Source organism: Mustela nigripes, chromosome 2, assembly GCF_022355385.1.
Source record: "Mustela nigripes isolate SB6536 chromosome 2, MUSNIG.SB6536, whole genome shotgun sequence".
Lineage (NCBI taxonomy): Eukaryota > Metazoa > Chordata > Mammalia > Carnivora > Mustelidae > Mustela > Mustela nigripes.
Window position 1 is genome coordinate 217,181,866 of NC_081558.1, and position 13,661 is coordinate 217,195,526.

Consider the following 13,661-nt stretch of genomic DNA (forward strand, 5'->3'; position numbering starts at 1 on the left):
CTCCCAGCACCTACCTCGCTCTGCGGAGGGCGCTCAGACAGCACTGCCCTCTCCTTAGTCACGCAGGAAGGCCCTCTGGCCCTGTGTGTGCCCGCTAACGCTCTGGGTAAGTCCTTTCCTCAGTTTAACTTAGGCGGCTGGGCCCCGCGTCCTTCTCCCAACACAGAAACCGTCGTTCTGGGGGCCACGTGGAAGCCCACACTGCGGTGGAGTCAAGGTCGGGGCCAGGCTGCCGCTCTGCTGCAGACAGCTGAGACCCGAGACTCAGTCTCTCCAATGGGAAGCAGATGCTGGCGCCGTCCTGCCCCTGGCCGTTTGGAGAAGCAGGTGAAATGACATGCACGGGTCATCAACTCGGGACATCTTAGCGCGGACCACGTATCCCAGCCACCGGAGCACGGGCTCTGCCCAGGGCCCAGTACGGAGCTAAGGGCTGGCTGGCTAACTTCCAAGTTCTGTTTAAATGTTTGCTGTGCTCCTGGGCTCCGCTGAGCTTTTCCAGACGCAAATTCCTGCCGGCTTAGATGGGAATGATCACAGATTCCATCTGAGTATAGATTAGATTACATTGATGATGCTTCACTCCGCTGAGACAAATACGGTATTTTGAGCTGATCTAAAGGTTCAACGTTACTATTAAGTGGCCGTCAAGTGTCTAAAGGAAGAGGTACATTTCATTCCTTTTTCAGAAGTATTTATAAAATGTGTGGATCCGATAGATTTAAATGTTACTACCTAGAAACCATAAAGTTGCCCACCCCCACCCAGTCCATCACAGCCACGAACACCTCACGTTTATCCTTCCAGAGGTTTTCTGGACGCACAGACGCACGGGCTGCTTCTCAGTACAGGAGGGGAACCTTGTGTCCGCCCGGCCCTGCCGCTTTACTCGCTGTCTGTTCTAATTGAACAGATCTTGGAGATTGGGTACTATCAGCCTGTGCAGACCCACCACGTTAATTTCTTAATGTTCTAAATTGAAAATATTATTAAACGAATATGCTGGAACTAGGTGTCTATGCGTTGTCTTCAGAGTTTTGTTAATTATGGGCCGTAGGTCGGAACAGTGCGGGTCCGCAGGCGCCCGTGGGAATTTACCTGTAGGACCGACTGCCAGGAGAGGCGGCGCGGGCTGCCGGGTTTCACCAGGGGCGTTTCCACCACCACTGCAAACCCCAACCTCTTTCTCAGGGATAAGGGAGTTGTGAGCGGAACAGGTGCATGGGTGTGTATTTTAGTTTATTTTAGCCCAAGTGTTTTCTGAAATAATGGGAGGACGTTCAAAATAAGAGGCAGCGGACTGTGAGAGCGTCGGCAGTTTTAAATCGTTTCCAGTGAAACCAGTCCGAGTTCAGGAGGTCTGGCTTGACCGGAGGACCTGAGCAGACAGCGGGTCGGGCCAGCCCCGGTGGGGAAAGGACCCTGGTGACATCCCCTGGCCTGGCTGCTGCGCTCCCTGGGGTGGTTTCCAGGCTCCAGCCACCAGCTGGTGCTCCCGGGGAACTCAGGCAACCCCGTTCAGCTCAGGCGCTCCTCAGGCAAGTGGGGAGAGCGGTCAGTGACCCGGGAGCGGGCACACCAGCGAGGCGGGTTCCAGGCGACCGCCCCCCCCCCCCAAGTTCCGGGAAGCTTCCTTCACGGTCAAATCGATACAACGTTGCCAGCCCGGTGCCAACTATAAATAAGTCAAAGGGCGCCGCACGTGGGTCTGAAATCTATCCTCCAGCAGAGCCCGGCTCTCAGGGCCCGGGACGTCCCCGGTGCCGGTGACGCGCGCGACCCACCCCCCTGCGGCGGCGGCAACCCCCCCCCACAGCTGTGACCCGGACTAGGGGAGGAGCTCACGCCCGGAAACGAGCCAGTGCCCGCGGGGGTGGGGGGACGCAGGGGAGATGGGGGGGCCCGAGGGTCACCGGACCCACGGTGCTGTCTCCCCGCCCCCCCACCGACCGCGTCCCCCACCCCCTCCCCGCGTCAGTCCCGCCCCCTGACCTGTCTGGCTGGTCCCGCAACCCACGTGGCCCAGCGGCTCCGGTCCCCGCCCCGGATTCACGCGCGTCCGTTCCGCGACCTCTGCCAGGGCCCCTTCTCCACCGGCGCCCCCACGTGTCCCCCCCCCCCCCCCCCCGGACCCCCCCCGACCCCCGCGCCCCCCCGCGCGCCCCCCCGCGTGTCCCCGCGTGTCCCCCCCGCGTGTCCCCCCCTCCCCGCGCGCCGGCGGAACTGTGGGATCGCCGCGCACAGGAAGTGGCGGGGCGGCGCGGCCGAGGGCGGAGGGCGGCGGGCCGGGCGGGGCGGGATGGGGGCCGGGGGCGGCGGGCGCCGCACTCGCTGAGGCCCGACGCAGGGCCGGGCGCGCCCAGGGCCGGAGCGCAGCGGCCGGAGTGGCCGCGGAGGCGACGCCGAGGCCGCGCGCGCGACGAGCAGGTGGCGGCGGCTGCAGGTGAGCGGCGCGGCCCCCGCCGAGGTCGGGCCCCCCTCCTGCCGCCCGAGGTCGCTTCCCCCCTACCCCGCCCCCCGCCGCCCGAGGTCGCTCCTCCGCCCGAGGTCGGCCCCCACCCGAGGCCGGCCCGGGCCCCACTGGCCCCGCGCCGCAGTGGGCCGGCTGCGCTCCGCCCGGCGCGGGGCCTGCGGGAGGACCCGGGGGGGGGGGCGCTGGGGGTGGTCCGCGGGCCCGGGTCCTCCCGCACCCCCCAGCCTCCCCGGTGCCCGGTCCGGGCCGAGGCCCAGGACACCTCCCCGTCCGCCCGCGCCGCTCAGGCCGCTGCAGCCTCCAGGGGAGGGGGCCTGGGGTGCGGGGAGGAGGGGGCGCCGCCGGGGGAGGGGGCGCCCCTGGAGGGGCCCGGGGCCGGGGCCGAGGGAGGGCACGACCCTCCCGCCGCGGACTCTGCTGTGGGGGCCCCCTCTGCTCCCCTCACTACCCCCCACCCCGCGGACGCGACGGGCCCCCTGCCTGGCCTGGGGGCGCCGGGGACCCCGCGCTTCGCCCCTGACCGCTCAGGCCGCGGCCCAGGCTTAGTTTCACTTTTTGCCGGTCCGAGGGAGCGGGGGCTGCCGGTGGGGCGCGTGGGGGGCGGCGGGCGCCGAGTTTTCGGATTTGACTTTGGCGTTTGGACCAAGGCCGACTGTGAATTTCCACCGCTCTTGGAGGGATGGGGTCAGTCGGTGATCGCAGCGCTCTCCGCGGCGGAGCCCCCCTCGCCCCCGCGGCCCAGCGCAGGACCCCGGAAAGGAGGGTATTATTAGCACTCGGAGCTGCCTTGAAAAATTGGGCAGGTTTTTTTTTTTTTTTAACTTTGAGAAGTTCAGTGCAGTAGGGAAAATGCTATTAGAAATGGCTTCCTGGGCATTTTTTTTTTTTAAGCACAATATTAACAGTCTTGTCTAAGGGAACACTTGAGCAGGTAGGTTCCTTTTTGTAGGAAATATGATCTTAACAGAAGGAGAAATGAGGACTGCTGGCCTTCGGAGAGTCTGGGATGCGAAGCAGCCGCCCCCGAAGAAGTGACAGTCATCTCAGGCAGCCCAAGTCCACCGCTGCTGGGCTGGTGCTCCTGGTGCCCGTGTGGGGGCCACACCCAAAGGTCCCTTTCCCGCATGCTCCCGGTTGCCCCCCTGCAGGCCCAGACTCCTTTAGGGGTTACTGGTCCACGTTTCCCTGTTGCAAAGCTTCATAGGGGTTCTCAGTGAGGTTCTGAACATTCGCTAATTTGATCACTTCCTGTTGCCCCTCCCCCCACTCGAGCATCATGACAACACGCCCCCCAGTCAAGGTTTTACAATCAGATTGTTACGCTCACTTCTGTATCCACTTCTGTCACCCGGAGGGATCTCCATGATTACATTGTTTGAAAGGGAGGCTACGTGGGGTTGACAGTCAGGATTTCGGAAGGACCTCTTCTTGGCCCTGGAAGGTAGCTGCCTTGGTGCCCTGTGCATGCATAGTGGCCATGTTCCGCCAGAGTTTGCTGTTCATGCTGCCCGCGGCGGGGGGTGGCAGCTGGGAAATCTCTACCAAGAGGTTTGTGACTTTGCAATAAACTGAGGCATGTGCCAGAGCAGGGGGAGAGACAGGGCTGTACGATGGTCAGGGAAGGCACAGGAAGGATCCTTCAGCCGGCGCCCTCGGGCCTGGGCTGGCCCGCATGGTGGGCTCAGCGCCTGCATGAGCGGCCCCCCCGCCCCCCGCCCAAACACAGGTCTGTGGGGCCAGCGCCCAGGAAACAGACAAAGCAGGTGTTGTGTTTTGAAAGGTAGAAAGTGTGCATCCACCAAGGTGATCTGGTGTGCCCGTTTTTACTCCTGCTTCCCATGTTAACTGAGTTCACCCTGATGCGTAGCCATGGCCTGTGTTCTCTCTGATCACGCTGCAAGCTTGGGAAAGAGCGCCCTGGGAGAACAGAGGTCTGGCTGCCTGCTGTAGGTTAGGTCACAGAGCGGTGGGCCAGATTCCGGCTGAGAACCGGAGGCTCCCATCTTCTGAGACCCCATCATGTGCTCCAAGTCCGGACGTTTTCATCTGGGGTCAGATCAGAGGGAGGAGGGAGATACTGCAATCCTCGTAAACAGGGAAAATAAAACACAGAAGTTGTGTTGAGAAGAGCCAGATTTATTGTTGTTGTTTTGTTTTTCTTTCTTTCTTTTCTTTTCTTTTTTTTTTGTGGTGCTGGGGAGGGGTCTGGTTAACTTGTCTGGTTAACTTGAATTGCACACCTTCTGTTGATTTCCAGCCTGACTTTACTCGGGAGACGGGCGAGGGCATGCTTAAGGGGTAGCCCAGGAGCCCCTCACCCGGTAGCGGCGGCCCCCTGTCCCCATCAGAGTCTGGCAAAAGCTGTAGCATCCACCGCCAGGCCTCTCCTCTCTCTCCAGCCTTGTCAGAACTGAGAGTTTAGTGGTTGAAGTTGTGGCTGATTAATATTTATAGAGCAAAGAACCTGAGTGGCTACATCTGTCTGTTTCCTTTTAAATGACTTGTAGAAGGTAAGAACTTCAGTTGCTCTGTCTTACTGAGAAATTGCTGTTACGGTAAGGTTGGGCTGAACTTTGTAAAGCAATTTCTCAGAAATTTCATGGGTTTTACTTTGGTTAACCCAAGAATGTCTGAGGCTCTAAGTGAGTTGTTTTGAGTTATAAAGCAAAAATGTCTGTGACTTTATCTGTCCTTCCTAAAAACTGCTTCAGAATGATCTTAACGTTAATCGCCGGTTACTGCCAACATGTGAGGGGTTCGTCCTTGGCCAGCCTTCCTTTTAGTTATCAGGATTTGCTCTGTTTGGATTATCTTTGTGGAGCAAAGTCTGAGGTGGTCATCTTGGGAGGGCATCTGTGTGACCGTTGGGGAGGTGGCGGGAGGGGTTGGGGGAGGCCAGCCCCCGTTCCTCTGCAGGATGGACTCTGTGGTCTGATCGCTGTCCCTTCCCGAGCGTAGCTGGAGGGGTCGCAGGTAGAGTATGTCCTGGTTGCTGGTGTGGGCAGCATGACAGGCGGCATTCTTCCGTAGGACTCAGCACCGAGGCTGGGCGCATGGTGGGAGCAGCGTGCCAGTGGCCAAGAGGCCTGTCCCCAGGCGACTCGGGGAGGCCATGCATTATTAATGTGGACCTTCTCAATTCCTTTCTGAAAGTGGGTGGGGGGTGAGATCAGTAATAGCGAACCATGGTAATGAATCCTGCCGCGACCAGTCATAAAAAGCCGCATGCTGCAAGGAAGTACCTTCAGCCGGACGTGGTGCTCGGCGGCGACTTGGGTGCCCGGGTGGCGGGCGCCTGCTGGGTCTGCTCAGCTCTGGAGCCTTTTCCTTCCTCACGTTGTTGGCTGACCTGAAGACTTTATAATCGTACGCGGTCTTTAAAAGTGTCGCCTGCCTGCTCACTGAGGCTTTGCAGATGGTCCTGTGACAGCAGCTACAATGATGGCCACTCTGTGAGGGGTTTCACGAGCAGATCAGGTTGTTTGCTTCTGGGAAAAGCCCTGTGAGGACCGCGGCCTCGCCCCGTTACACAGATGGAGACACTGAGCGGGGGAAGGGCTTGCTGAGGCCGCTCAACTGGCTTCTGGAACCCAGAGCACTTTGACGCTCAGAAAACTCAGTGTGTGAAAAATGTACATTTCTGAAACTAAGTGGTTGGCGTCATGTAAGTAGTCATTTAAAACCGTTCTTACTTCTGGGAGGCTGCCCTCAGTGGACCGGGGACCAGAAATCCCCATCTGAGAGGGTGGGAACAGATACATGCTAGATATGCTGTTGCACAGGGAAGGTCAGGTCATGCAAATCTGTGCGAGCTCCGCTGCCTTGTGCGCTTGGTGGGAGCGAGATGAAGGCTGTGCTGGGTCGCGTGGGGAGCGCACCGGTGTTGGTCCGGCGTCCCATGGACTGGTTTCGACTGGAGACCACTGTCCAAGTCTGACAAGAGCTGTCGAATGAACGTGCCTTTTCCTAGAAGAGACGTCACCCCCATGTTCGTGAGGTCCGTCAGCTGGTCTACCTGGCGAAGCCGTTTTTGCCAAAATGAGCCAGAAGGCCGTTCTTACGTGGGGAGTGCATTGGTTTGGGGGATGTAGAAAGCAGGTGCCAAGAAGAGAGGTGCAGGAGGTCGGCTGGGAGCGAGGCTATGGGGACTGAGGGGCGCTGGGGGGCGCTGGGGCCCTGGGGCCAGCATGCTGCTCTGATGCGGGGAGAGGGGACCGGATGGCGGAGGCCTGGCAAGGGAGGACCTCTCCTGCCGCTCTGAGAAAGTCTCACCGGGGTCCTCCAGCCGGGACTGACCCCACCCGGGAGCCCGGGGTCCCTCAGGCCCAGCCCCCCATGGAGGGCCCATTGCTGCCGTCTGGCAGGTGCTCCCTCCAGGGGGTCCGAGAGTCCGGGTCCCATGACTGCCTCTCAGGCAGTGTTCGGTGACTTCCACAGAAGTGGACGGACGCGGTGAGCAATCCTCCAGTGTTGACAATGCCTGGTGGGGTCGTGTTTGTTTTTGTTTTAGAAAAAGCCGCGTGGCTACCGCGGGTCTCCTCTGCCGGCCCGGCGGTGAGCTGGGACCCGGCAACGCAGCGTCCGGGGCTAGGAAAGAACCAGGGCCTTCCGATGGTTGTGGAGGTCCGAGCACACGTACATTGGCACACGTTAGTCACTATTTTCAGGTGTGAGTCAAGGGGCTGTTATAACCCAGGTCGAAGGAAACGTGTTCGAAAACGTAGTGACAGCCTGGGCGAGTGTGGCGTTTTCCTGGGGCTCTGACAGCTGTGTGCCCCTCACTGCTTTTCCTTATAGTGCGGGAGTTCTTGGGTACAAACATTTCTTTTTTGGTAAATAAAATTCATAAAGTTGTGAATACAGAGTCTGTCAGGCCAGGCAGCAAGGAGAGTCGGGGGAAAGGCAGGTGTGAGACAGAGGGGCCGGGCCAGGAGTGACGGCCGAGGCCTCTTCTCTTGGGCGTGCTCGCTGGACCCCCCGCGCTGACCCCTCACCCCCAGCGCTGAGCCCCAGCACTGAGCACTCGCCCCTGGCCATTGACCCCCCCGCCCCGGCAGCATGACCCCCAGCCGACACGGCCAGGGAGATGCCGGACTAGCGGAAGCAGATTTTTGCTCTGCTAGGACGAGGCAGGAATCTGGGGTTTTATATGCAGTTATTTATTTCTAACAAAGTGCACGCCGGATAAAAAATGTTGCCGCCCGAATTCAGCTCACAGGCCGCAATTCTTATTACATCTGGTCTAAGACATTGGTTTAATTTTTGACATAAAGTAACTGAGCTCATGAATCGAGGACAAAATGCACGAGAAGCAAAAGCGCCGGGTGACGGAAATGCAAGGCTTCACGTGCCGGTGAAAACCCCAGATATCGTCCATCTCAGGCGCGGCTGCTGGAAACAGGGTGGGGGTTCTCTGACGGCCCACGGATGGGAGAGGACGGCACCCAGAGTCCGTGTCCGGGAAAGACGGGCACTCCGAGCGTCTACACCGCGTGTGGGGGGCCCTCCTCAAGTCTGTGCGGAGACGGTCAGCGAAAGATGTTTACAGAATGTGCCCCGAGGCCAGATGGCACTCTTGACCCCGACCCGTGTCCGCCGACCCCCCTCCGGCTACAGTGCAGCCACCAGGAGGCGAGGCTCTGGCACCGGAGCCCTCCCCGCGGCCCTGGCTGTTTCCCCCATGCATGCCCCACGCTGCGCAACCACCAGCCGCGGGACGGGGACCCTCCTGCTCTCGAGCCCTTGATGCTGTCCTGAGCTCTGGCAGACGGACGGATGCACCATGTCCTGTCTGGTCGTGACCTTGTTTGCATTCCCTGCTAGATGCCGCTGAGCCCCTCACTGCGCAGACCCCCCGCGTTCCCCTCTGAGGTCCTTCCCTGCAGACCTTACCTGTGCCTTACCTGGGGTCCTGCACCTCCTGTTTTCTCGTGGGCTCACGTGCCTCGGGCTTCTCCCTTACGGATGACTAGAAAGGGGCTCTCCTGGGGCTCCGCCCACCGTTCCATTTGCGGGGCGGGGGGTGGGGTGGGGGGTGGGGGGGGCTTTCTCCTTCCCCACCCTGCGGCACTCCTGCGAGCTCCCGCACTCTCTTGTGGAAGCCTGAGGTGTGCCCTCCGCCCGGAGGCGCTGACTCTGTGTGAGAAGCGGGGAGCGCGGTGCTCTTCTGCGCCCCGGGAGCCCCGCTTGTCCACACCGTCCTCAGCGCGGCCCTCCTTCCCGGCCCTCCTGGCGGCACTGCGGCCGCCTGTCCGGGCGCCTTCTGTCGGGTCCTCCGTCCTCTGGCCGCTGCGTCTGCTCGGCCGCCCCGCGGGGCCCCGGGAGCAGCTGGCCAGCCCTGCGGCTCGTGGCTCCGGGTTAGGGCTTAAAGCCGGCCTCTGAGGCCTGTGGGAAGCTGCCGGGATTTCGATGAGAAGGGCACGGGCCCTGGAGAGGAGCCGGGACGACTTTCCCGCGTCAGGGGCTGGTCTTCCTGCTGGGGCTCTGGCCTGCGGCTCTGGCACTGCAGGCCACCCCTGGCCTCCCGGCCGGCTCCCCCATGGCCCTCAGCCTGCCTTAACGACTAATGTTGCTTTTCTAAGTGATGTTTTTAAGCTTTATTTTTTACTGAAAATTTATTTTTTAACTCCTTCTCAGCGTTGAGGAGAAATGTATTTGGTTTTGGGTATCGCTGTGGTCGCTGGCTCCTTACCAGTCTCCAGTTCCTGTCATTTATTTGTAGACGTTTAGGATTTTCTTTCTTTTTAATTTATTAATTAATTTGACAGAGATCACCAGTAGGCAGAGAGGCAGGCAGAGAGAGGGGGAAGCAGGCTCCCTGCGGAGCAGAGAGCCCGATGCGGGGCTCGATCCCAGGACCCTGGGGTCATGACCTGAACCGAAGGCAGAGGCTTAACCCACTGAGCCACCCAGGCGTCCCAGTTGTCTTTTTTCTAAGAATATTTTGCTGAAAATGTTTTACGAAGCCCTTTTTTCCGCATGTATCGATCACGCACAGTTTTTCCATTTGTCTGTTAACTCGGTGACGTGCGCGGGTCCTTCCCTGCCTCCCTGGCGGTATCCCAGCGTGCCCAGGCTCTGGTATTTCTTGCTAAGTTACTGCGTTGGGTCGGTTTGTGCTGATTCGTGGGGGATTGTCTGCTCCTGTGTCCGAGGTGGCTTCGGCTCATAATCGGCCTTGATCACACCCTGTCCCCGCGAGCTCTGGCGTCTGGACGATGCCCGACTCCTGATGTGAGTCGGGTGGTGTGGCCTCTCTCCGTGCTGCGTGGTGGAGCTTCCGTGAGACCGAGATCGTGTGTGTTTTATGTCGCTTCTGGTCCCGGCAGGGCGTCTGTGTGGACCCGTGGTGACGTCCTGGTTCTGTGTCTTCACGAGCCCCGGATCCGTCAGTTTCCAATCCCGTCTGAACGTGGTTTGTTTCATTCATGTTCTCCGCTTCTTGGTGCAAAGGTCCTGGTATTTTCTCGGTTTTCAGATCTCTATGGGACATGAAGTTCCCTTTCATTTTTAAAGCTACTTTCGCTTTTCTGTTTTCTTGCCTGCTCGTAGCCCAGGTTTCTCTCTGGTCCTGTCCTGCGGTTGGTGAGGAGCCCAGGTCTGGCGGCTCTGCTCCCCGGTGCTGTGCCTTCCTGTCTGACGCGCTCCTTGGGGATCATCCAGTGTCTCTTTCCAGGTTACTGAGTTGTCTCATTATTACTTTTCACAATTCTTTATTCCTTCTCCGAGCATAGCTTCTTGATTTCTGTCCTCAGACTTCAGGCTCCCCCTGTCCCTGCTCTGCTGTGCCGCGTGCCGTGTGTTTGGGCTGCGGTCCTGTCCCCGCGCAGTCTGAGCACTTTCCAGTGTCCTGGTTCTCCTGTGACCTGGGAATGACACCCACGAGTGAAGCAGAAGGGCTTTCGCTTGTGCGCCCGGCGATTTCAGGTCACCTTTGTGTTACTGACCTTGGCTCTGGCTGCTGTGGGCAGAGGCCGCGGCGTGTGTGGTGCTGAGTGCCCGGCCGTTTCTGACACTTGGATGGTGTCGCGTCGCCGTGCCCTGGCTGACGCAGTGGCCGCCCCGGGGAGCTGGCCGTCCCGCCCGCCGGCTCCCGTGCCCGTGTCCGGTTCTCCCCAGCCGCTCCGCGCTCCCTCCCTCCGGCCCCTGCCATCCACCCCGCAGGGGCTTTCTTCTCACTCATCCTGCTTCCTGGACATAAAGGGTTGTGTCCTTCCAGAATTTGGGAGAAATTCCAGCTGTTGGTTCGTCGAGTGCTGCTCGGCGACCCCCCAGCCTCCAGCCCCTTCCGAGCTGCTTCTCTCTGTCATTTTGTGCTGCCTCCTGGGCGGTTTCTTCAGGCCCCAGCTCTGCCTTTGTCCCCGCCTCGTCTGCTGCGGCACCAGCTCCTGGAACTTGTCATTCTCTTCGGGGCATCTGGGTGATTTGGTCGGTCAGGCACCCGACTCCTGGTTTCGGCTCAGGTCGTGATCTTGGGGTCGTGAGATCGAGCCCCCCGTCTGGCTCTGTGCCGGGTGCGGAGTCTGTGGGGATGGTCTTTCTCCCTCTGCCCTCCCCTGCCTCCCCCCACTAATGTGACGTGTGCACACGCTCTCTCTCGCTCCAATAAGTAAATCTTTAAAAAAGAACATTCTCTGGTTCCTTCCAAATCTGCCGCTTTCTCGCTCAGTATCTGTTGCTTGCGTGGACTTCAGTGTTCTCTGTTACTGCCGAACACTCCGCACACGGCCACGAACAGCACCAACCAACAGTAGCGATGACACCGAAGTCTGCGTTTCCAGAGGGTTGAGTCCCACCGCTTCTCTGCCGTCTCGCGTGCACATTTGGATAGTTCTGGGGGGCTGCGTCTGTGGGTTCCTGCAAATCTCCCTGGAGAGGCTCGGCTGCTGCCCGGAGCCCCGGAGTGGGACTGATCTGGGGGCACTGTGTGAGGTCAATTTTTCTTTCTTTTCAAAGACTTATTTATTTATTCGAGAGAGAGGGAGAGGGAGTGCGCCTCTGGGGGAGCAGCAGGCAGAGAATCAGAACCAGAGCTGGGGGGTCAGGCAGGCTCTCTGGGGAGCCTGACAGTGCGTTCGAGCTCAGGACCCTGAGACCCTGACCTGAGCCCAAACCAGGAGCCGGACACTCAACCGACGGAGGCCCCCAGGCACTCCGGGTTTATTTTCTGGACTCAAACAGGGACTTCTAAAGGTGTCACTGACCAAGGGGAAGGTTTGCCAACAGTGGGACGGGAGAGAACGTGGCAGACATCGGTGCGCCTGACGACAGAGACCACCTGGGAAGACCCTGTGCTCTCCGCAGTCTAAGCCGAGACGACCCCTGCCCCCCCAGCTCACCCTTGTCAAGCGCTGTGACGCGTTTCAGACGCAGCTGCAAAATGTGACAGAATTTGTCCTCGCTGACCCGGCTTTGTGCCGTCCACGCGGCTGAGGTGATCTCTGCTGTCCGAGAGCCAGCAGAGTCCCCGGTGGACGCCTATGGTCCGGGGGGGCGGGGGGCTGTCGGCCGGCTGAGGGCTGCCGTCTGCACGTGCGACGTGGTGCCCATGGGGACAGCTGGCGTTTTAAGACAGACGACGCCGACGTCCACGGGTGGGACGGATCGCTCGTGTCGGTTTGGGGACTGGATTCAAGACGAGAGGAAAGCCCGTTCGGCACCTAGAACGGGGTTATTTCCAGGCTCGTCTGAGGCCGTCTTCGCGCTGTGTGGAGACCCCCCCGCTGGGCTCTGGTTCTCAGCCCCGCACTTTCCACACGCGTGGGGGGCTTAGCGGGCCCGTCCCTGCCCGTTCCGCACACACAGCCCTCCCTCCGTCCCCCAGGCCCTGCCGGGATCCACTTTCCTCTGTGTACCTCGCCCGCCCCCAGCCACTCACTGGGGAACCCCTGCTGCCAACCCCCTCCAGGCAGGCCGCTGGGGTCACTGCGGTGGATTCACTCCCGTAGCCCGAGGCCGTCCCTTCTGTGCTCTGCTCCTGTCCTCGCAGTGGCTCCCAACCCTGCGTCTGAGTCAGGACGCGCACACACGTCTTCTAACACACAGTCACTCCCTGCACTCGGTCTCTGTGGCCCCGTCTTTAGCTCACCCTGGGCCGCTGACCTGGGCCATTTGCCCTGGTCGCTGGTGAAGACGGTGAGGGCAGGCCTTGACCCCATGGGCTGTGCCGTGGGCACGCGCCGCCGAGCGCTTCGGGAAGACATGTGCCTGCGTCGCACCACACGTGTGTCGGAGAAGCAGCGTCACCCGGGGCGTCGTGCCGTAGTCGTGGCTGGGCTGCCCCTGGACCGGAGCACGTGGAAGGTGCCTCGTCAGGAAGGGAGAGCGAAAGTAGAACCTAGAAGCCAGGCCTGAGCTCCACACGGGCGCGTTCCAGCCAGGCGGAGTCACCAGCACCCCAGCGTGTCTGTCCCCCGGCGCTGGCTTCTCCCTGCTTTGCCCTCCGTGGAGTAGGGGATGAGGGTGGCTTCTGTCCGTGGCTGGGGACTGTGGTGGCTTTACCACGGAGTGTCTCGCCCGGGCCTGGCAGGTCTCTGGAGCACGGCAGAGCTGTTCCGCCAGCCCGCACCAAAACGGGGTGTCTGCATGTCACCCCAGAGCAGGGCGACGTGACCGTGCCAACTTTGGATTTTCCCTGCTGCTGAATCATTTTATGGCTCAGCACATCCCAGAGCAGCGTCTCTTCCCCCGGAAAGCTAGTGGCCGGACTGTAGTAGCCTGGCCTGCGTGCGGACGAGCTCCCTTGGGGCAGCTGCATGGCTGCTGGGAGGGGACAGGTAGGGCACCTGTGCCTCTGCGCGCGTGCGGTTCTGCTGCTGCCTCTCGGGTGTGAGCGGGCGCTCTGTGTGGGGCCGTGTGGACCCCAAGCCTCTGGACACGGCCTCTCTCGCCGTGTGCGTGGTTCCCTTTTGTTACAAGTTTGCTTGTTGTGGGTGTGTGGGGGTCACACCTATGCTGTGGCCTTTTGAAGATGAACCTCGAAATACGCAGTCATGCAGCGGGCAGGACAGTTCACGGAGCCCTGGGGCTTTGATTCCCGCCCGTACCTGCACCCGGGAACGGGGGCAGTGGGCCGTGGGAGCAAGAGGCACCAGGCCTCCCTCATGTGCAGACACGGGGAGCGGGCGGCGGCCACCTGCCCATGTTGGGTGTGACCTGTGGGACACTGGAAAGGCTGTTTCCGGGGCTG

At 60.6% G+C, this 13,661-nt stretch overlaps 1 protein-coding gene across 2 annotated transcripts in view; it reads left to right on the forward strand.

The window, feature by feature from the left end:
- Positions 1–2,333: 2,333 nt before the first annotated feature.
- The window catches only part of AGPAT3 (1-acylglycerol-3-phosphate O-acyltransferase 3), an 80,905-nt gene continuing 69,577 nt past the window's right edge, over positions 2,334–13,661 (forward strand). For both annotated transcript variants that reach the window (XM_059392461.1, XM_059392464.1), the window contains exon 1: positions 2,334–2,443. The gene's annotated coding sequence lies outside the window, so the exon portion shown is untranslated. The remainder of the gene's footprint in view (positions 2,444–13,661) is intronic.